This window comes from Balaenoptera borealis, assembly GCF_965194805.1.
Source record: "Balaenoptera borealis genome assembly, chromosome: 3".
In the NCBI taxonomy this organism is placed as follows: Eukaryota; Metazoa; Chordata; class Mammalia; order Artiodactyla; family Balaenopteridae; genus Balaenoptera; species Balaenoptera borealis.
In genome coordinates this window covers 109,859,130-109,882,630 of record NC_138866.1, presented here as the reverse complement: position 1 = coordinate 109,882,630, position 23,501 = coordinate 109,859,130, and the positions used below count along the sequence as shown (strand labels likewise).

The window sequence follows — 23,501 nt, the reverse complement described above, 5'->3', positions numbered from 1 at the left end:
TATAGAGTGTCAAGAGGACTGGGTTCCAACTACTAGATATAAGACTTTGGGCAAATTTGGCTTAGATTGTTTTAGCTTTGAAATCACAAGGAAATTTTTAACGTCTAAGTATGTGTTGGGCAGGAACTCAAAGTGAGCATTTACTACACCAAAAGAGGGGTCAATATATGTGACCATCACCATAAAAAAGCTTTATGCAGTAAATAGGCCATATAAGAGGATGAGGCAAAGGCAGAGCTTAGCATTTTTTGATGGTAGGTATGTGGGATTTTAGTTTAAAAACAACTTCTTAATGAAATGGTAAGCTGAGAGTATTTTTTACACAGAAAAATATTTTACACACATCCTAACACTTCAATAGTATTGGTGATTAAATAATATCAATGGAGAAGCCAGATTGAGATGGGGAAGTTATCATTGTTCTGATAAAAGCAAAACACCCCCACTATTCCTTTGAAGAAGGAAATTCTCTAATTTTATATGTGCCTCCTCCTTTGATTTGAAGGTTCTTTTAAAAACCTTTCTAACAGCTGTAGTGTATGACCCTTGGAACACATCATTTATCTGGGGAATAACATTCATTTTAATATCATTTCACCAAGGAAGCAAGACTTAAACCCACATTTTCTGATCCACTTAGTTGATAATATTCTTCTAAAAAAATTTCTGGCTGGTGAAAGGAAGATAATTTAATTTAAAGAGATTAGGTATATTGCTTGAAATGCAAGTCCCCCAGAATTTGACAGCAGAACAAGACCAGTGAACAGAAAACTTATCTTGCCTCCTTGCTAATACATGCGTCAGGGAATTTATAAGTTGGGCCGTCAGTCTTTGCTCCATGGAGTAATGTCAATGTCGTTGATTCTTAAAATCTGACATTCATTAGAAGCACCCAGTGTGGATATGTAGCAGGATTTTTGACAAATCAGCCAAGTGTCATCATCCTGTAAAGGATTATAGAGTGATGCTGCTCGGCTTTGAGCTCTTTCTGTTGTCTGAATGGATCTTGTCTTCATAGAGCACATGAAAGGTTGGGTTTCATTTTCATTCCAAATGGGATGATTTCACTTTTTCTTTTCCATCAAATTAGGGGGAACTTGGGAGACATAAGGGGAAGCTAACATTTATTATTCATTTACTATGATCCAGGTACTGTGAAGGTTCTATTTTTCTTTCTTTCTATCTATCTAACAACATAAAAATATTATGTACGTATGTGTGTGTATCACAATAACCTATGAGTTACCTGTTATAATTCATCCCCATTTAACAGATAGAGAAACTGAGGCTGAAAGAGGCCCAGTCATTTGCCCAAGTAATAGAGCTTCAGTGAAGAGGAAATCTGTAAACTTGGTAGAAAATTTATCAGTGACCAACAAGTGCCATACAGAATTCCATTGGTCAGGCTGCTCTGCCTACTTCTACCTTTGTAAGGGAACTAGAAATCTACTAATGCTGGTTGGCTCTTCAAACTTCATGCTCTCCTCAAAAGCCTTGTGCAAAAACAACAGTATTTATTATTTTGAAAACAAGTACACGTCTGCCCCTGCCCCCAGTTGTGTTGTTAGATTGGAAACAATGCCGCCTGTGGCTCTCTGTACCCTCCCTTCTCATTACAGCCCATCCTTGGAACACAATCATTTTCTGTGTTGTCCAAAGGTGCCATTACAGGGTACCTGGTATATAGTTAGTGCAGTGTCAGCATATTCGGTTTGAATACCCTCACCCCCATCCCCAGATGATATAACTAGGCCATAAGAATTCCTTTGGGGCTACTATATTGGGTAGGGACATAGTTGTGTGTCTGGGGGAACTGTTTTCAGTGGCTTATTATCTATAGCTTTAGGTCAAATTTGAATAAATTCTCTCTTCAATTCCAGGAAAACAATAGCTCCACAATTTGTGATGGAAAAGTAAAGTGGATTTGCATGAAGGCTTTGGGGACGTTAAGACAAGCTATGGGATGAAAAGCTGGAGTTAAAATGTTTTATTTAAATTGGAAGTTTTAAAATGAATATTGTTGAGGCAGAAGTGCATGTTCTAGTTAGTATTTTATGCTGGAACTTAATCTTCTAGGAAATAGCTTAATGGGAAGCCTGAGGTTTGCACATAATATTTCAGGGTCCTGAACATTCTACACAGTAATGTCCATGTTTTTCCTGCAGCATCACCTTTGAATAAACTATGTCTTTTTTCCCAGCTTCAAATATTTTTCAATTGAAGAATAGAAAGGGCTATCTTCAGAGTATTTCTTTAAGGTAGAGAATTATAGATTTTTAACCATGAGAATAACTACAGCTTATTGTTAGCTAATGTAAAAACTACTGTTTATTAAGCAGAGGCTAAGAGCATGGCCCACGGAATCAGAATGCCTGAGCAATTTGGATCTCACAAACTCCATAACTAATGAGCCACGCAATCTTGGGCAGGTTACATGACCTCTTTGTGTGTCTGTTTCCTCCTTTGTAAAATCAGGATAAGATCACTTACCTCAGAGGGTTGTTAGGAGCATTAAATGAGTGAATTCATGTGTTGAAGAGGAAAACCTTTTCCTCTACCCTTTTATGTTCGGAAACCGGGACCTGTGAATTAAATTAACAAAAGACAGATTAACAGGAGAAAAGGCACACATAATTATTAATATTTACATGCACAAAGTTTCACAAAAAAGATATGAAACAAAAAAGTGGTTAGACTTGGGGGCTTACAGACCATTTTTACAAAGGAGGGGAGGTTGGGCTTCAGGGGATGATACATGATGGGGAGGTGAAATAAATGGGGAAATATGGGGGAGCTAATGGAAGATACGGGTTATTTTAGTAGGCTCTGTGTATGCAAACTCACATCTGTGTCGACTCTTCATCTCCAGTGATAAGAGTCATTCTCCTCTTCCTGGTACAGGGAGGTGGGGAAAACACCTTCACAACTAAAAAGTTATGCCTTGATTTTGGACAAATAAGGGGAGGGCAGAGAACTCTTTCTGCATCTGCTGATTCTCAATTGCCTTCAGCTCAAAATAATCATTATGCCAAAGTGGCATATTTGGGGGTGGCATATCCTGATCCCCTTCACATGTAAAGCATTTAGAACAGTGCCGAGCACAAAGTAAAGGCTATATGCATTATAATTCTTACTATATTAATTGTAGCACTGTTAAAAACATCAATTCTAATCCTCACAACACCCACAAAAGGTAAATTAACCTCCATTTTACAGATGAGAGAACCAAGGCTCAGAGAGTTGACTTAACTTTCCCAAGGCCAAACAGATCATAAATCACAGAGTTAGGAATCTAGCTGTGAGAGCTGGCACTTTGAATGTGTACAGGAGAGACAGGAACAGGAAACTGTCCCTGAGTCTTAGGATTTTTCCAGGCTGGGCTGGGAGGATTTTCTGAAGCAGTGCTTACTGCTTCTTTAACTGAGCAGACCTTTAATATCCCCTTGCAACAGTCCAGGACTTGGAGGGGCTCTCCAATCCCTGGAGAAACAGTTTAATACTAAGAAAAGAATAAAATTTGCATAAGTTGCTTAGTTACAAACAGTCATCAAGTGTCAGTTGCATGCCAGGAGCTCCTGGGAGACGCAGATGCTAAGAATTCTCCAGCACTCTGAGGCCCTCAGGGAAAGCCTGTTTACTCAGGGCACCCCAGGCACAAGTGCTGAATCCAACGGTGCTCCCCCTTCCCTCGATCCCTCCTCTCCTGCAATACACAGCCCCTGAGGGGGAGTCGTACAAAGGGATACTCAAAACAGAGTGGCTTCCCTGGAAGCCACTTCCCTGGAAGAAGCTTCCTGGAGGGCGGCATTTCCTTAGGGGACTCTGAAGGATGAGACAAATATGAATGGCAGGGAAGGCATCTTTTACTTCTCCCTGCTCCTGAACCACAAGAACTTTGTCTTAGTCACCTGGGTTATCCTCTACCCCTCGGAAGTTGGTTAAGTCTAAATCACACCACCTATCACGCAAACCCCACCCGACCCCCCAGTCACAGTGCAGCACTTCCTGGCTCCAGGGGATCCCACAGGTGAGGGGAACGGCTTTGGTCCAAAGGCTGCGCGGAAGAGGGACCGCCCCAGGCTGCACTGCGCCAGTGAACTGCGCATGCGCGGTCCCAAATCTCTAGCCTTCAGAAGCGCCAAGCACCCGGGCAGCGGAGGCTTCTAGAGCGGGACCCCGGGGCCCCTATCTGATACCTGCCAAGGTCCACGGCCGCCACAACTCGCTCGCACTGTTCCATTGTACATCGTTGGGGCCGGCAGTTCGTCTCAGCAGCTGCAGGCATCTAAAATTTATACCCGGTGACCATCACTGCCGGCCCCTCGAGCTTATCTCCTGAAGAGCAGCCTCAGGTCAGTACTCTCTCTTTCAGAACCTTAAGCAATTGGGGAGTTGGGCCCTTCACGCAGTCCCCTCACTCATGAAATATTCTCTCTTCTACAAAACACCAAGGAGGACACCTGTGGGCTGCGGCCTGGGCCGGGTGGGTGGAGTATGGGGTTTCCCAGAAAGGCAAACAGGGGGCAGGAGAAGCAGGAAGGGTGTGCTTTGTGGTGATGGGCTCGGATGCACCGAGCCTCAGGGCCTGCTTAGAGAACGGTGGAATCAGGCAGCCCTGACCGCTTCTTTGAGCGGAAGCCAAATCTCGCGGGATCTCGGGCTTTCCATGGTGTCGAAGGGGAGTGTGGGGTGAGAAATGCCTAGGGGAACTTAAAACGGATTGAACTGAACCATGCCCCAAAGATGGAATCTGGTAAATGATGGGCAGACTTTTGCAAGGAGGTGAAGGAGTCGAGACAGGGGTAAAGAGAGATTGAAGATAGGGATATGTGTGCAGGGGGAGGGTGTATTAAAGGCCCGGCTCACTAAGTAGGTGGACCAACCATCAGTCCCTCTGTATTGTTGAGGGGGTGACAGAAGGCACCTCAGGGGGTTCACAGGCTAGTTGGGGACTCAGCATGACCAGGGTCCAGCAAGGATCCCTAACAATGCAGACCGTAGCAGTTCAGAAGAGACCCCGTGCTTCCTGGGAACTGAGGTTGGCAGGGAGGGTCTGGGAAGGAGGGAGGGCTCGGTGCGGGTGATTAAGGGAATAGCTACATGACGAGGAAAATGTCATCTTAAAAGAGTGTCTGATCATTTTCCAGCCTCGATGTGTGTTCAGTGAGGTAGACCCTGACCGGAATAGAAATTTACTAATAATAGCTAACATTTATTGACCGCCCGTAGGTCAGGCGGTATGCCAAGCACTCTGCATGGACTGTGGCGCTTGGGTCAGGCTAGAAATACTGAGTGCCTCCTGTGTGTCAGGCATTGTTTTAGGCATTGGGGATTCAGCAGTGAACAAAAAACGTAAGTCCCTGCCCTCATGGAGCTTTTGTAGTTATTCTTCCTGACAGTCCTATAATATGGTTAATAATGTCCTCATTTTACAAAGGAAGCAGCTGAGGTACAGTACAGAGAGATTCAGTAATTTGTCCAAGATTACGTGCTTAGTTATCAGTGCATTAACTTATTAATGTAGTAAGTGCCGAGTTTTTCCTATATAAAGGAGACTGGGATAGGTGCTGAGGCTAAGGAGATGCATGAGCTGTATTTTACACTCTGAATGAGCTTACAGGTGGGTAGGGTTAGATGAGTAGGCAAGCAACATTTATAGGTCCATATAGCATATTCATGGTTTGAGGAGATAAGGAGCAATGAACTTTGCCATTGGGGTGGGGAAGGCTTCCTTTAAGAGAAATAAAAGGATGAATAGGAACTTCCAGATAGAAAAGTGCCTTGGAAGGCAAGAGGCATTTTGGACAAGGAAAATAGTATGTTCCAAAAAGTATGGAGGCAAAGGGGGTAGGAAGGAAGCTAACCTTTGTGTTTTATGTGTTTTGTACTAGTGCTTCACATACTTTTAAAATTAAATATTAAATACATGGAAATAATATTAATTATATATATGTATATAAAAATTTAAAACAGCTTTATACCTAACCACACAGCTTAAGAAATAAAACACAGCTTTTTAAAAATTAGCCTCTCAAGTAAGCTAAGCAAGGTTAAAAAGCTTGTCCAGAGTCACAGATGGTAGATGGTAGAGCCAGGGTGGCTGCCTACCTAGTTCGGTCTCATAGCTGTGTGTGTCACACCTCCTCCTGCAGGTGGTTGGGCACTTAGACAGTGATGGGAGGTGCTGCCCAGAAGCTTTGAGTGCACCAGTGAGGAGGGAGGAAGGAGAAAAGCGTCTCTTTTCACTGCCATCATCTGAGCAGGGACCCTGATTGGGCAGAAACAGACAAAAGGACATGGGGGAAAAATACAGCAGTTTCAACTAACAATAAATCCTCACAGGAACAAAGTAATCCAGAGTGCTGGGCTTGGGACGGAATGTAACTGGGCTGGGCGTATTTCTGCTTTCATGAGGATGTCAGAGTGGGCCTCTAGAAAAGAGACTTTGACCTAATACCTGAATGGTCGTAAGGCATTCGTGATGTGAAGACCTAGGCAAGAAGTGTTTCAGGCTGAGCAAACGGTGAGTGCAAAGGCCCTGAGGTGGGTTCAGTTGAGACTTGGAGAAGGCCAAATTCTTAGACCGTGAGGCTTAGCCCTAGGCTCATTCACTTTTCTACATTGTACTTAAATTACATGTGTAATAAAAATAGAAATGTTGCATGAGTTAAAAACTGACCAAGTGTTAAAATTAGTACTCCAAGACAAATATCACTATTGTTGAATGAACCTCTAGGAGATAAGAATGAATCTGCTATATTATTTAAAAATTAATCATTGTGACACTTTTCCAGTTTTGTTGAGATATAATTGACATATATAATTGACATATCACATTGTATTATTCTGAGGTGTACCACATAATAATTTGGTATATGTATGTATTGTGAAATGATTACCACAATAAGTTTAGTTAATATAGTTAGTTACTTCACAAAATTACAATTCTTTTTTATGATGAGAACTTTTAAGATCTACTCTCTTAGCAACTTTCAAATATACAATACAGATTGTTAGCTATAGTCACCATGCTGTGCATTTCACCTCCAGAACTTATTTATCTTATAACTGGACGTTTGTACATTTTGCCCTCTACCAACCCCTGCCTCTGGTAACAGCTGTCTGTTCTCTGTTTTCATAAGTTTCTTATTTTTAGATTCTACATACAAGTGGGATCATACAGCATATGTCTTTCTCTGTCTGACTTATTTCATTATCATAATGCCCTCAAGGTCTATCCACGTTGTTATAAAAGGCAAGATTTCCTTCTCTTTTATGGCCGAATAATATTCCACTATGTATATACATACCACAACTTCTTTATCTATTTATCCATCGATGGATACTTACGTTGCTTCCATGTCTTGGCTATTATAAATAATGTTGCAGTGAACGTGAGGTTGCAGATATCTTTTCAAGACAATGATTTTGTTTCCTTTGGGTATAGATACGGAAGTGGAATTGCTGGATCATATGGTAGCTCTATTTTTAATTTTTTGAGGAACGCCTATACTGTTTTCCGTAGTGGCTACACCAATTTACATTCCCACCAACAATGCACGGAGGTTCTCTTTTCTCCACATCCTCGCCAGCACTTGTTATTTCGTGTCCTTTTGACAATAGCCATTCCAGCATGTGTGAGTGATATCTCACTGCAGTTGGATTTGCATTTTCCTGATGATTAGTGGTATTGAGCATCTTTTCATGTACCTCTTGGCCATTTGGATTGTCTTCTTTGGAAAAGTGTCTGTTCTGTTCTGTTCCTCTGCCCATTTTTTAATCAAATTGTCTTTTGCTATTGAGTTGTATGTGTTCTTTATGTATTTTGGATATTAACCCCTTATCAGATATCTGATTTGCAAATGTTTTCTCCTATTCTGTAGGTGGCCTTTTCATTTTGTTTATGGTTTCCTTTGCTGTGCAATGACAATTTTATTATTAAAATTTTAGTAGTCAAATATTAAAGGTCTGTCATTATAGTGCAGGAGCTTCTAGTACTACATAGAGATTCACTTTAAACTGACATATTTAATAACATCACAAGACTCATGTACACAACAGAATGTAGTTCAGAATAAAAGGTTTTCAGTAGCATGTGTTCTGGAAGGAACTTTGTTTTTAGGACACATCTAAAAAACTTTTATTTTAAATAATGAAAATGCTATGTACTTACTAGTATACAGTATAGCATAATTTTAACAAGCTTTTTAAAAAGTTCAGCTTCTATAGGAGGATAAAAATATAAGGATTGTCTTCCTAAAATAGTCTTATCGAGTCAGTTGTTTTGTTGAAGTTTGGTGAGAATAAAATCTGTTTGGGTTCCTCATTTGTGTCTAATGATTTCCTCTTTTCTTCATATTCTTTTTATTTTTTACTTTGTCTGAACCAAAGATAATTTATTGTGAAGGTTATTATACAAGATTTTGGAGCTTTTCCTCCTCATGAAATTTTGCTATGGTGAATTTGACATTCTGTTTTTAATTTGTCCTCACAAAATGTGAAGAATTCCCAAATAAGACTTTTTCTTAAAGACTCTTGGCCTAAATGGAATTAAGTAACGACAATTTAAATACATTCCTTAAAGGTTTTTTAATGTAATGGATGCTAATACACCAAACAATTCTACAAGGATTAGAAATATGATACAACTGAATCTCTATTATTCCACCTTGCATTGTTATTTAAATTTCTATATTTAAATACTTTGTTGGCTCAAAAAGGATGTACATTAACTAGCTAACATTGTCTCTTAGCATTTATTTGTCAACTTATTTTTCTATTTATTTAACCATTTGAAAGCTGATATTGTTTTTGGTACCAAAAAAAAAAACTTTGTACACCATTAATTGTTATAGCATTTTACTCTTGCAATAATAAATATGCATCATGCACTAACTGACTAATAATATTCAACTTATAAACTGCATGAGGAGATTTTTCTTAATACAACTAGAATGCTTTCCTATGTTTGAAAATAACAATAAAATCAAATGACACACCTCATTCATATTGCTGACATTATTAAAATGTAATAATAAGAGATAATGGTTATGGTCATATGATCATTGATCATGCATAAGTTCAGGGAAGCCAGAAATGACTGTGAAGTAGGCATTTGGTTATTTGGACTTTTGAAAGCTGAAGCTGAAATCAGATTCATGGCCATTTCCAAAACTGAGGCTGTTCAATGTACTCCTCACTTAGTGTAGGTCCTCTTCATCTTTTTTTGGTTTTTGTTTTTTTATTGAAGTACAACATATAATGAAAGTACTCAAATCATGTCATCGTTTGGTTAATTTTCACAAGGTAAATGTACCTAAGCAACCAGCATCCAGAACAAGAAACAAACCAGTTGTCAGAGCCCCCTTTGTGCCCCCTTCCAGGGCCTACCACCACCAGGGGAAGCAATTATCCTGCCTTTAACGCCATAAATGCTCTAATTGACCTTGAACTTTATGTCAAGGGAATCACATATATATGCTCTTTTGTATCTGCCTTCTTTACTTCAACATTACCTCTGTGAGATTTATCTATATTGTTGTATGTAGTTGTAGGTCATTTGTTGTTATTGTTGTATAGTATTCCCTTGTGGGATATATCACAATTTATCCATTTTGCTATAGATGGGCACTGAGCAACTTCCTAGGTCTTTAACTTTTGTCAAAGATTTATTTTAAAATGAAAAAAAAAGTGGTCCAAATGCAGTTTCTGTACTTGTTATAAAATTATCATTGAGGACCTTGTCCATTCTACCATTCAGTAGCCTCTAAGTCACATCCCCATTTTACGTATTTCTTTCAGAGTTTAGTGCCAGCAAAACCTTTGTCTCCCTTGAGGAATCAGTATGCTCCTTACTTTCTTTTAAGAAGTGTGCTTATTCAACCTAAGTGTCCATCGACAGATGAATGGATAAAGAAGATGTGGCACATATATACAATGGAATATTACTCAGCCATAAAAAGAAACAAAATTGAATTATGTGCAGTGAGGTGGATGGACCTAGAGACTGTCATACAGAGTGAAGTAAGTCAGAAAGAGAAAAACAAATACCGTATGCTAACACATATATATGGAATCTAAAAAAAAAAGGTTCTGAAGAACCTAGGGGCAGGACAAGAATAAAGACACAGATGTAGAGAATGGACTTGAGGACACAGGGAGGGGGAAGGGTAAGCTGGGACGAAGTGAGAGAGTGACATGGACATATATACACTACCAAATGTAAAACAAGTAGCTAGTGGGAAGCAGCCGCATAGCACAGGGAGATCAGCTCGGTGCTTTGTGACCACCTAGAGGGATGGGATAGGGAGGGTGGAAGGGACACGCAAGAGGGAGGAGATATGGGGATATATGTATATGTATAGCTGATTCACTTTGTTATACAGCAGAAACTAACACACCATTGTAAAGCAATTATACTCCAGTAAAGACATTAAAAAAAAAAAGTGTGCTTATTAATCCCACCTTGTTCCAGCAAGAACTAATGACAGTGTAATGAAATAAAGAAAATTCTCAAAATTAAAGACATGTTAATTTAAGGTGAGGCAAAGTGAGAACTCTAGTAGCCTCGTCCAAGGCTTCAGCGCTGAGGCTTATTCAAGCATGAATAAGCGATGAAGTCCTATACACTTTCTGACTTGGGGACCAGATTCAGCTCTAAGCTTCGAATCAGCTGATTCTAAAAGGAAAATCAGATCAGTCCTACCTGTCTGCATCCAAAATATGAGAGCATGCTGGTTCCTTAGAAGAAGGGCACCGATTCCTGGTGTAGGAGATTCATTTCTCTCAAGGCTTCTTGGTCAGAGGACTGCCTCAATATCTGTAGGGAGATATGGCAATAAATTTAAGGGGCTTTTTTTTTTTTTTTTGATCATCTCTCATTACAGGATGATGGTATCACACCAGGGGGTGACTCAGTAAAAATATTTAAGCAATTCAGAGAAGACCCTGAGAGGGTGTTAGGGAGAGGCCATTAAATAGTACCACAGAAATCATTCACTTCCCAGCTGACCTGACTTAATCCCATGGCAGGTATTATGTATCTAGAAGAAGGTAGATGAGAAATCTTTTGAATTACCCCCGCCTCCTCTATAAATTCTGCTTACCTTAGTAAACTTGATAGATACAGTGTGGTAAAAAGTTCAAGATCATACTCCTTATCAAACACAAAGTGTGTAATTCTCATATGTTGCCAGCTAAGTGTGGTGCCCCTCGGAGAAACAGCCAACTGAAAAAGGGGATCAGTTAACACCGTTTTAAGAGAATTGAGGATCCTAAACAGTAGATTGTGCATCTCTTCTTTGGCTGGGCCGAGATTCAACACAGAAAATAATTTTGAATATACTCTCCCGAGTGGCTCCTCAGAGCTGCCGAGTCTTCATATAAAAACGGCCATAATGATTGTGGCCTGGACAATTTCAAGGCAGGTATAAACAGATGCCCAAAGTGGCAATTTAACATCAAATTCCTCTTTGATCCTAGTCTGACAGTTATATAACGTGCTATGTTTCCCTTCTCATCCTATCTGGCAGGCATCTCAGAGACAATTTTAAAAGCTTAATTTTTAGCTTTAATTACAAAGCTTAATTTTTAAAGCTTAATCGTAGCAGCTTTGCTTATCTTTACATTTAAAATATGTATGGCTGCCTCACCCTTTGACTTGGGCTTCCTCTTCTCTGTTCCTATTTTATAGCCTTACTGTAGATAAACCTTATTTTGAAAAAGGTCTCAAAGCCTTTCAAGAAAAAGACATGGTCTAAACAAATTTCAAGAGAACAAAGTATAAAGGGTGAGGAAAGTGATCAAGAATTGGCAAATGTCTAATGCTTGTCTCCAGTTCTTCTGCCCTGGGAATAAAGACCTGTCTGTACAAAGGCTTCCTGACAGCCGAAGGAACAAAATGCTCTCTGGAAAGAAAGAGCCAGAGTCGCTCCATCTTCCCTCCACCCCTGCTTTAAAACGAAACAATGCTTCCCAAAGGAGCTGGCAGCTGGCCCTTGGCAGGTGGTAGAAACAGCATTGCAGCCTGCACAAAAGGAGAAAACCCAAACTTTCAGCTTTGGGGAGCAGCGTGATTATTCTGCCCACTACCTCCCAAAAGAGAAGGGAACGCAACATCAATCAACCAAGCTGAGTTTCCAAAAACCACGGGCTTCTCCTCCACTCAGCAATTTCCACTTTTGCTCCCATTGCCTCAAGGCTGACGGATACACAGGCCCTGACCTTGTCCCCTAGGCTTCTTGTTCATTCCGAGTGTGTTCACTCACCTTTTGTGGATGTGCCTGCAGTGGCGGCCGCTGTGCCAGCAGGGCACAGGCAGAAAGGCTAGGAAAGGGAGGGGAATGGAAGGTCAAGTTCTGCAAAAGGAAGGGCTGGTGATGTGCATCGTCCACTTGAAGGGCCTGGGGAGGAATTAAGGTTAAACTAGGCTTGGATTGACTGAGGTTTCTGGGTTTTGATGCTTATTTTGACTCTGGTAGAAGGTAAATAAATAAGAACAGTTTTATGGGACAAGAATGTATTTCACCATTCTCTCCTCTTCTCTCATCCACACTACCTGAAGATGGCAAAATAAGTGATGACCTGAAGATGACAGTTATTTTCCTCAACCCATATTCTTAAATCACCTACTATATTATTATTAGTATGTGGTTTTTATTGATAGCCTACTATATCATCATTGCTGTAGTGTATTTGTTGATTACGTACTGTATGGCAAAGTGAAAGAAGCATGGTCTTTGCAGCCAGCCAGACCTAGCTGTGCCATTCACTAGCTTGGAAACTTTGGAAAATTTAGTTGACTTCTCTGAGCCTCAATGAACATGTGAAAAATGGAGATGCTAATGCATACCTCATAGGGCATCTGTAATAATGAAATGGAGCTAACCCATGTAGGTTACCTGGTAGAACCATAGTTGCCATTCAGTAAATGAATGCTGTTATCATCAGGATAATGGCCATGAAAGATGCATTCATTTTAGGAAGAACTGCATTTTGTTCCTAGAAAGTCTGTGGGCTGATGATACTAAATATATGATAATATTCCTCAGTTTTCAGTGACTAATTGTCCTTTCTGGAGCCATAATGGTGATCAGGGTCACTGGAGAAGTGACTGAATCATTTGATTAAAAAGCACAGGATATCAAGAGTCTTTTCACCCTTGTTAGCTGCTGGGGCAGGTCCACCCCAGGAATCCTTGGAGAGAAGAGAGACAGTTGCTTGCCAGGCCTATGATTGTGGCAGAGTGGAAAAGTAGGAGATAGGGCTAAAGTGTTCTAGTCCTAGCACTCTGACTGTTGAGTTCTGTGACTTTTGAGCAAATCACAGAAAATAAAAGTTAACATTTATTCACTGACTTAGTGCCAGGCACATAAGCACTTTACATATACATCTCATTTAATCTTGTGGATAAGAATATCTGCCCCTCACAGAACTATAAGGTTGAAAAGAGATGGCGGATGCCAAAGCCCTTAGCAGTATTATTGTCATCATTTAAAGTGAATGGTCACTGGTCACTGGAAAGTGGTCTGTCTGCACTTTCCCTTTATGGAAATATCAACTTATGCCTTGTTGCTTGAATAACTTGCACTCTGTCCTACACAAATGCCAACATACCCTGAACCTGATTCAATTCAGTAAGTATTTAATACCAACTATATTCAAGGCACTGAAATGGGGCTGCAGCCTTAGTCCCTTGTCATAGGGTTTATGTTCTTATGGGGGCTACTACAGGAGCTGGTACAGAATGCTGAGTACGATTACGTGGCAAGAGAGTTACAAGCAGTTCTAATGTATTTTAAAGAAGAAAATACATGTTGTGGTCTGGGGTGTGGGCGAGGGGTGAGAAAGGTCACACATCAGAGAAGTCTTCCCGAGGAGGTGGGATTTGGGGATGGACTTTGAAAAATGAGCAGGATGTTTTAAATTAATTTTTGTACCCAATCATTAAATCAACACACGTACGTTATTAAAAATACATAGAAACAAAAGAGTAAAAAAAATTCACGACATGGCGACCAGTTAAGGACATCATTGTTATATTTGACGTATTTTCTTACAGTAGTTTTATATGTACTCAAATATATAAGTACATATCACTTAAAAGTACATGTATATGTACATGCATATATATATACACACACATATATAGTTACATAGCTTTGCATCTTGCTTTTTTCACTTGAAATTTTAAATGTTTTCTCATTTTGTGAAGACTTCTTGTAAATATGATTTTAACAACTGAATAATAATGTCCCAAAGAACAAATACGCCAAAAATATATTTAACAATTACCATGTTTTAAAATACTCTGATTTACTATTTTTAGCTGTTATAAATGATCCAGTGATGTGTTTAGCAGAAGCAATAAAGCTAAATGCCAGTTATCTGGTCTGGGACATTGACAGATAGCTTGTAGGTATCAAAAGATTGTCTATGAAAAGCATTTTCCCCACTTCAATCCTTTCTACCCACTAAACTTCATAAATCATTTCACTCTCATTTTCAGAATCTTCCAGTGAATTTCAGCTGCTCACAATATAAAATCCCAACTTTGTTTCCTGCCATTCCAGGCTCTCCAAATCAGATCCAATTGTAAATAAATTCTTATTTCCTGCTGTTGCCTCCCCTCCAAATATGGCCCCTATTCTTTCACTATCTTATTCCCTATTTGGGGCTCTTCAGCCTTACTAAGACCCTTTGTCCCTTGACCCCTCCCTTTTATTCGAATCTGTCAGTTCCCTCTTGGCCTCACTTCCTTTCCACTCAGATTTAGGTCTCGCTGATCTTACTTCATGCTAAAGCTGAAGTGTCAGGGCTTCTCACTTTCACAGGCCCTTTCAAAGGTGCTATACCTGGTTTTGCATTTGTAGTTTTGCATTCTTTTTCTTAAAGAGTAGCCTCAAATCATATAAGCTTCAAGGCCCAGAAAACCTGGATCAGCTCCTGAACCCCATGGTTGTCACTGAACCTCCAGCTTGTCACTGAAGGCTTCCCCCATCTCCAAGAAACTTAATTTTCTTAGCTCCAGTGCTTTTCGTGTTCTCAGTTCTAGAATTTAACATATTGAGTTATAATTGTTTGTGTGATCATAATTCCTTGAGGGCAGGGATTGTGTCTTATTTATAGTTATGTCCGTAATAAATGCATGTTTGCTGAATGCCTTACTAATTCTTGACATTCTGCACCAAGCTTCCTCTTTCCAGTATTACTACTGTTGCTGCTACTAACGACTACAAACATTTTAGAAAGCACAGTAGGTGTGGCACACTGTATTTCCCCAAAATAGCTGCAGTAATATTTCTGGTATCACATATTCTTTTGGATCCTTGCCCACTCCCCATCTAGAAGTGATGTCAGTTTTCCCTCCTTGTGAACCTGCAAGGGCTCCAAACAATAAAATATGAGGGAAATGATGTCATGTGACTTCTGAGGCTAGATCATAGGAAAGGGTACATTTTCTCACTCTTTGCATATTTACCTTTGGAATCCAGCCACCAGCTGTGAGAAAGCATGAGCCACATGGAGAGGCAACATGTAGGTGTTCCAGCCAATAGCTCCAGCTAAGACCCCAGCCAGGATCAACCACCTTAAGATGATTCCAGCCCCCAGGCTTCAGGCTGCCCCCGTTGATGCCGAGTGGAATAGAAACAGCTGTCCCCACCAAGTGTTGCCCAAATTGCAGCTACTGAGAAAAATAAGTGTTTTAAGCCACCAAGTTCTGGGGTCACTTGTTTCTCAGCACTAGATAATCAGGCAGTGTGGTGAAACCATTACATGTGTTACCTTGCTGAGAAAACTGAGACCCAGAAAAGGTAAATGATATGCCAAAGCTCACCTTTTCTCCACCTAGCTAATTCTGCCATCTTACAGGCCATATCTCCTCTACTAGGTCTTTTGGCTCATGTAGATGTACATAGATCCTCCCTTCTTTTAATTCCAATAGCCAACTCTTTGTTTTTTCTTTTAAGTATTGTTTAATTCTGTTTGTCTTGTATATATATTCTTTTTACTTTTAAATTTTCCATTGTAGGTTATTACAGGATATTGAATAGAGTTCCCTGTACAGTTCCCTGTACTATGCAATAAAACCTTTTTGTTTATCCCTTCTGTGTATAATAGTTTGCATCTGCTAATCCCAAACGCCCACTCCATCCCTCCCCTGCGCCACCCCCTGCCAACCACAAGTCTGTTCTCTGTGTCCATGAGTCTGTTTCTATTTCGTAGACACGTTCATTTGTGTCATATTTTAGATTCCACATATAAGTGATATCATATGGTATTTGTCTTTCTCTTTCTGAATTACTTCACTTAGTATGAAAATCTCTCAGTCCATCTGTGTAGCTGCAAATGGCATTATTTCATTCTTTTTTATGGCTGAGTAATATTCATATATATATATATATATATATATATATCTCAATCTGTAAGTGGACATTTAGGTTGTTTCCATGCCTTGGCTATTGTGAATAGCGCTGTTATGAACATAGGGGTGCATGTATCTTTTCGAGTTATTATAGTTTTGTCCGATATATGGCCAGGAGCAGGATTGCTGGATCATTTGGCAACTCTATTTTTAGTTTTTTGAGGAACCTCCATACTGTTCTCCATAATGGCTGCACCAATTTACATTCCCACCAACAATGTAGGAGGGTTTCCTGTTCTCAACACCCACTCCAGAATTAATTATTTGTAGACTTTTTAATGACAGCCGTTCTGACTGGTGTGAGGTGGTACCTCATTTTAGTTTTGATTTGCATTTCTCTAATAATTAGCTATGTTTAGCTTCTTTTCATGTGCCTATTGATCATCTGTATGTCTTCTTTGGACAAATGTCTGTTTAGCTCTTCCACCCATTTTTTGATTGGGTTGTTTTTTTGTTATTGATTTGTATGAACTGTTTGTATATTTTGGAAATTAAGCCCTTGTCGGTCACATCATTTGCAAATATTTTCTCCCAGTCTGTAGGTTTTCTTTTCATTTTTTTTATGGTTTCCTTTGCTGTGCAAAACCTTATAAGTTTGATTGGGTCCCATTTGTTTATTTTTGCTTTTATTTCTAACTGTGCTGTTGACACCTGTTGCCTACAACAGCCTCATGATATAGATGTATCACATTCCTTGTTTAATGGTTGAGGAAACATGTATACAAAGGGGTTGGACATTTGCTTAAGGAAATAGTAAGTGGCAGAGGTCTGTCTTCTCCAAATATCCATTCTTTAATCTATTCCTGAATTGCTTTTCTGTGGTCTTTATTTGGATCACTTATTTTGGCTTTTAATGAGATATTGCCTCATTTTAGATCTTAATCATATTTGTATGTGTAATCCCATTTTTCTGCACAGACTTGTGCACTCCTAGACAATAGGGCTGTGACTCACATTTCTTGGGCATCCTTCTTATACTCTGCACGGTGCTAGGCACATACATGGGGCACTCATCGATTGAGTACGTATAAAAAGCAACACTCAGCATCCACAAAAGGTATTTTTAGAGCTGCATTAAGAAAAAAATCATAGAAACACAGAAGTTAAACCTTGCAACTAAATCAGTAAGGGCTTTAGGCAAGTCTTAGTGATTTCCTTCTTTTTCCTTGCCTAAAAATATCTTTTCTCTTCTTTTAAAGAAATGTTCAGATCTATCATAAGCATAAATACTTGGTTACATCTTTTTAAAGTAGCTTTTTTTAAAAAAAAAAATTGGTTTTCTCCTCAACCTAATGTTTTTGTACAATGTTAGAATCTGTTTTGTTTTATTTTTTTTACAGGTGAGATATTTGAATGATCTCACTTATTGCTGCAGGCTCCACCTTCACATTGAACTTGATCAGTATGGATTTGAGTCAGTCTGGAACATTAAATAAGACCTTGTTAGACTGATATTTTTTCTTTTGTGTTATTTAATTTGACGGGGCAGGAGGCAGGAAGCCTGGGTGAGAGATGGGTGCACACTTCAGTCAGTTGCTGGGAGTGTCTTGATTTCCTTTCCTGTGGCTTCCCCTGTGTAGTGGTTCTAGCTGAGTGGTGACAAACTGAGTGGCATCGTTAAGACTGTTCCATATGTCCTCTTGTCCAAATACAGGTTCTATTTTTAAAATACCCACTTCAAAGCTATTGAGAAATTTAGAGGAAAAGAATGCCATTTTGAGGGCCCTATCTAGTAAATGAAAACACGGGGCTTTTTTTTAGTTCACAGTCAGTACCCATTTACTGAGCACCTACTATGAGCCAGGGACGGGCTTAGCAAAATGGAAAACAGTGTGGCTAATTTCACAGAGCTTGCAGCCTCACCTACCATTTCAAGGCAACGTTCTCTCTGAAAGATACGGGGCTGGAAAGAGCTGTCAAAATGTAATCCCATCTGACGTGACTGTTCTCATAGCAACACTACCTTATAGTTTTGCTGAATATGGATCTTATAGCATTTCAGATTAATAACTACTTTCTCAATATAAACTGCTTAATATGGGAGATCCTTAATGTCTGCATGTCCCATAAGCTTAACACTAATTTTGAGGCATAATTTAGGCAACTAGCATTAAAAAAAGGGATGGGTGGGGAGAGATAAAAATATCACAGTATAGAAGTGGGAGAGCAGAGATTTCTCATTTTACAGAGAGGAAATAGAGGCCCATGCAATGAATCATTGAACTCCATCAGGGTCCATGGATCATGTAAACACATCTACTTAGCCAACAAACATTTATAAATGAGGGTGATTTCCTTGGCAGACACAGTGGCACTGAATACAAAATAAATAAAATACAGCTGCTGCCTTCAAGGAGCTTAAGTTAGAAATTAGAGCAATGTAGGAAGAAGAAAATAACAATAGCTCGTTATTCTACTGTCTTCTGAGTTCAAGATTATTTTAACGCCATTAACTGTGAATATACCTTTTGGGTCCATAAGGCTTTAAGCTTTAACTTCAGCTTTGACAATAATATCACTGTTCTTGTTTCCTTTTGGTTTGCTTTGCCAAGTATATTTTGCATAGCCCTTTAATTCTAACTTTTTTTTTCTGAACAGTTGAATTTGTGATTTTTGACCCTAGATCTGTAGTTCTTCCTGTTCTAATGGGGAGGTTTACTCCATTCACATTTATTTTCACTAGTTATGCTTGGTCTTCTACCACCCTGCTTTAACTTTCTGCTCTTAATAACTTGTCACTTGACAAAGAGACTTTGTTGTTTTATATTTTAAGTAACTTAGATTATATAAAGTCTGGTTTTCTTTCTATTAGTGGTTACCTTTCCATTATTTCAGAATATATTTGAACCAGTTTTTTAGCTCTGATTAACAATGTCAAGGATAAAATGACATAAAAATACAGGATCATAGTTAATACAAACCAGAGAGGATGAAAATTAATTGCTAGTTTTTCTAACAGAATAGTGAAATCTGGTTTAAACCGTTGGTGTTCACCCCGTGGTGAGTTTGCTCCCCTGGGGTTATCGGGCTATGTCTGGAGACATTTTTGGTTGCCACAACTGAGGGGAGGGTTGTGCTTCTGGCATCTTATACATAGAGAACCGAGATGCTGCTGAACATCCTGCAGTGCTCACAACAGCCCGCACGACAAACAATTATCTGGCCAGGAATGTCGATAGGGCCAAAGTTGAGAAACCCTGGTCTACACTTTGGCTTGGTTGCACTTGCTAAGTAAATTTTTATTACCATAAATATTTTTTTTTCTAATTCCAAACTTGAAAACAAAAAGAAAAGGAATTGCCTGTGTATATGTTCTCTCATTCTTAGTGTATTTTTCTTAATTTGTTCTATCTAAAAATCAACACGCCCCTTGCATGAAACATCTCTTTTTGATTATTTACTCCCCACCCCGCTTCTCAAGTGTGCTGTATTGGAGTTCAGGCATTACTTAGGGTGGCACATATAAGGACACTCTTCCCTTCACAGATCAAGCCTAACTCAAAGGAAAGCACAGATAGCTTCAGGAGATTCCTGACCTCTCTCCTGAGCTCCTGCACTTCCCTTCTTCCCCGCTTCCTCATCCCAGCTGGACTCTGAGCCTCACCTGGGGGCAGGGAGCAGCTGCTCCCTATCATCTGAGGCATGTGTGTATGCACACAGCCAGGGTTGATGCTTATGGGGGCTGAGAACTTCCCTCTGGCAGAGTGTTCAGACTGTAGAATAATACACCAACTTAATTGATTTTCCCCAAGGAAGGAGTAAATATAATACGGAAGTTTAGAGCCAGATTGTTATTAAATTATTATTTTCATTATACATCTTCTTTCAGTAATTGTTATCAGCGATAATTATTTAATTAACTGTTTTAGTACAGTAATCCTCAACCATAGCTACACATTAGAATCACCTAGGGAACTACTTAAAAATACTTTTGGGGGGGGCCCACTCTAGACCAATTAAATCAGTATATCTGGCATAGCAGCAAAACAGTGGTACTCTTATAAGCTTCCCAGAGATTCCAATGTGCAGCCAAGTTTAAGAACCCATTAGTTTAGTGGTTGTATCACTCATTGCCCATTCTTTTGTAGCAAAGATCCCTCATTCTTGACTTCTCAGTTTTATTGTTTCCTCTCTTGGTAATTCTCCCCGGTTTCTGTACATGGAGATAATATCATTGGTTGCCTTTACACATGGATGAGAATTTGGCTGGTTATTGTGTTCAGGTTACTATTTATATATTACTATCTGTGGTTAGAACTGTGTAGACATTGACCCTTTTTCTTGTATATTTACATGATTTTTTTTCCTTGCCTGGGTTCTTCATGATATTTTCTTTGACCTTGCAATTTAACAATTTATGAGGCTATATCTGAGTTGGTTTCTTTTAACTTATTCTATCTAAGCATCAGTGATGCCCTTTGGTGATGACGCACAAGGTTTTCTTCATCTTAGGATCATTTTCTTCTATTGTTTCTTCTAATTTTTGCTCCTCTCCTGTGTGCTTGGTCATATTCTTCTGCAATATCTGTTCCACATATATTGTAGTGATTCCCAAACTTGTTTACATATTAAATTCACCTGGGGATCTTTTAAATTGCCCAATGCTTAGGTCACACTCAGTCTAATTAAATGGAATTCTCTGGGGGTGGAATACAGGCAGCAGGAGTGTTTAAATCTCCCCAGGTGATTTCAGGGTGCGGACAACTTTGGGAACCACAGATGTGTTGGGTTTCCTGGATTTGTTTTCCATGCCTCTTTTTTTTCTTCATTGTTTTCAGGTGTGCTCCCCTCTGCACCCAATATAAGGTTCAGAGAAGCTCAAAAACACCCGTTCAGCCTGAATTTCTCTCCAGTTGCTCTCCAGGTCAGGTAAGTTTATAGCTATCTTTCTGTATTTGTTTGGCACAGTTCATATCCTAACTTATCTTATTGCTTAGCTTTGTTTCTTGTTTCTATTAATACCTTCTGCAATAGCATGTCTTTCCAGTTGTTACCATGGCGCCACTGTTTACGTTTGGGATTCCCTTTTGCTTAAGAAATATTGGTTCTCAAACTTGGTGGCACATTGGAATCGTATGAATTCACTCCCAGAGTGATCGGAGGGCATCAGAAATGTGTAACACTCCCCAGGTCATGCTAATATGTAACCAGTATTGAGAAGCACTGCTCTAACGCCTTTTGCTAGCCTATTTGTGTGTGTGTGTGATGAGGGCAGTAGTTCTCAAGCTTTAGTGCGCATCAGAATCACTTAGAGGTCTTCTTAAGACAAAATCTGGGTCCCTCCCTCTGGAATTTCAGACGTAGTAAATCTGATGTAAGGCTCAATAATTTGCATCTCTAACAGATTTCCGGGTGATACAGATGCTGTCTGTAGACCCTACTTTAAGAACCTTTGGCTTAGTCCAGATTCACTGAGCGCCTTCCTCCTCCACCTATAATATATTGGATTTATCTAACAGTGGCACTTTTTAAATCTAATGTGTATATTTTATATGCATGCATGTAATTAGAGGTCTTGATTCTAAGACATTACAATCACAGATCCATCTTTTGAAGTGCTATTTGGCAAATAGTATGTATGGCAAGGTGCAAAAAAGGGTAAAAAGGATCAAATGAAGCATTCTTACCCAGATAAACTCCCCCCCCCACCCCCGCTTTACTTGCCAATGTTTCCAGTTGCTGTGGATGTGGAAAAAGATGGAGCTAAAATGGTTGGAAATTGGGAAAGTTATGACTCTGGGTAAAAGCATAAACTATAATGTGTATTTGTGCATATTTAGTCCTTGGAACTGAAATGCCTTTTCTGCTCCCTTGATGCCTCTGTGTATCTTGACGTTGCCAACATCTTAAACCTTCTGCAAACCAGAAGGGTCTTTGTCTTTCAGGAGGCCAGGGTTGCCTTCGCATGCTAATAACACCGTTTACCTACTGGATTGCACTTTTTAGTTTAGCAATGGCATTTTTCACTTCAAAGCAGTTTTTCCTTCCCTCTTTGTGACTACCTGTTTTAGTTTTATAAATGCAACAGCCTCTTGGAATATGTTGAGAATGTAGTTAGAAAGTTTCTAAATTGTTTTTTCTTGCAGTAATTTTCATAAGAAGACGTTAGCATTGATTTCTCAGTGTGGTTCCTCATTTTGTGAGCTTCAGAAAGTTTGTCTGTTTCCAGTGATTTTTTTTTTTTTTTTTCCTCCTTGTGCTTGTCCTTTCCAAAGGAGTTTTATGCTTTTCTAGTACTGGGGGCTGAGGTGAGTGTTGTCAGATTCTGTGTGTTTTCTACTTCAAATCTCCTAGCCAAAGGGGGAAGTTTATTTTTCCTTTGCCAGTGTGTACTTGTAGCAGCCTGGGGGTATAGGGCGGATGCCAAATCCAGAGGCTGTGTATTGGGAGGCTATACCTCTCAGCTGAAAAATTAATGATTATTGCAGGCAGGGGTGATTTGGGTACCACTACATCTCTTTGCCTAGTGAGGCCCACAGTATCAAAGGCAGGTCAGGGATCACAGCTGTGACCTGCGTTATTGGGTTGGTCATTGGTGTTTTTATGCCTGCAGAGGCTATGGTGGGGGTCAGAGGTTGCTGACTGTCCTCACCTGCCCTAATCTCCAGTCCTCATTCCTTCCAGTTAGTGGGTATCTTCCTCTTTTTCCCTAGGTGAGCTGTTCCTTCACAGGTTGGGAGGTGTAGGATTAGATAAAAGATTTCCAACCCACGGGACTTCCCTGGTGGTGCAGTGGTTAAGAATCCGCCTGCCAATGCAGGGGACACAGGTTTGATCCCTGGTCCAGGAAGATCCCACATGCTGCGGAGCAGCTAAGCCCGTGCGCCACAACTACTGAGCCTGTGCTCTAGAGCCCGTGAGCCACAACTACGGAGCCCATGAGCCACAACTACTGAAGCCCGTGCGCCTAGAGCCCATGCTCCGTAACAAGAGAAGCCACCGCAAGGAGAAGCCAACGCACCACAATGAAGAGTAGCCCCCGCTCACTGCAACTAGAGAAAGCCTGTGCGCAGCAACAAAAACCCAACACAGCCAAAAATAAATAAAAAATTAAATCTTAAAAAAAAATAGATTTCCA

General features: G+C 39.8%; 1 pseudogene across 1 annotated transcript in view; it reads left to right on the top strand.

The window, feature by feature from the left end:
- The window catches only part of LOC309626842 (riboflavin kinase pseudogene), a 164,886-nt pseudogene extending 142,548 nt beyond the window's left edge, over positions 1–22,338 (top strand). Inside the window, exon 2 of the transcript XR_014249435.1 lies at positions 21,202–22,338. The product of XR_014249435.1 is annotated as a riboflavin kinase pseudogene (transcript). The remainder of the gene's footprint in view (positions 1–21,201) is intronic.
- Positions 22,339–23,501: the final 1,163 nt, after the last annotated feature.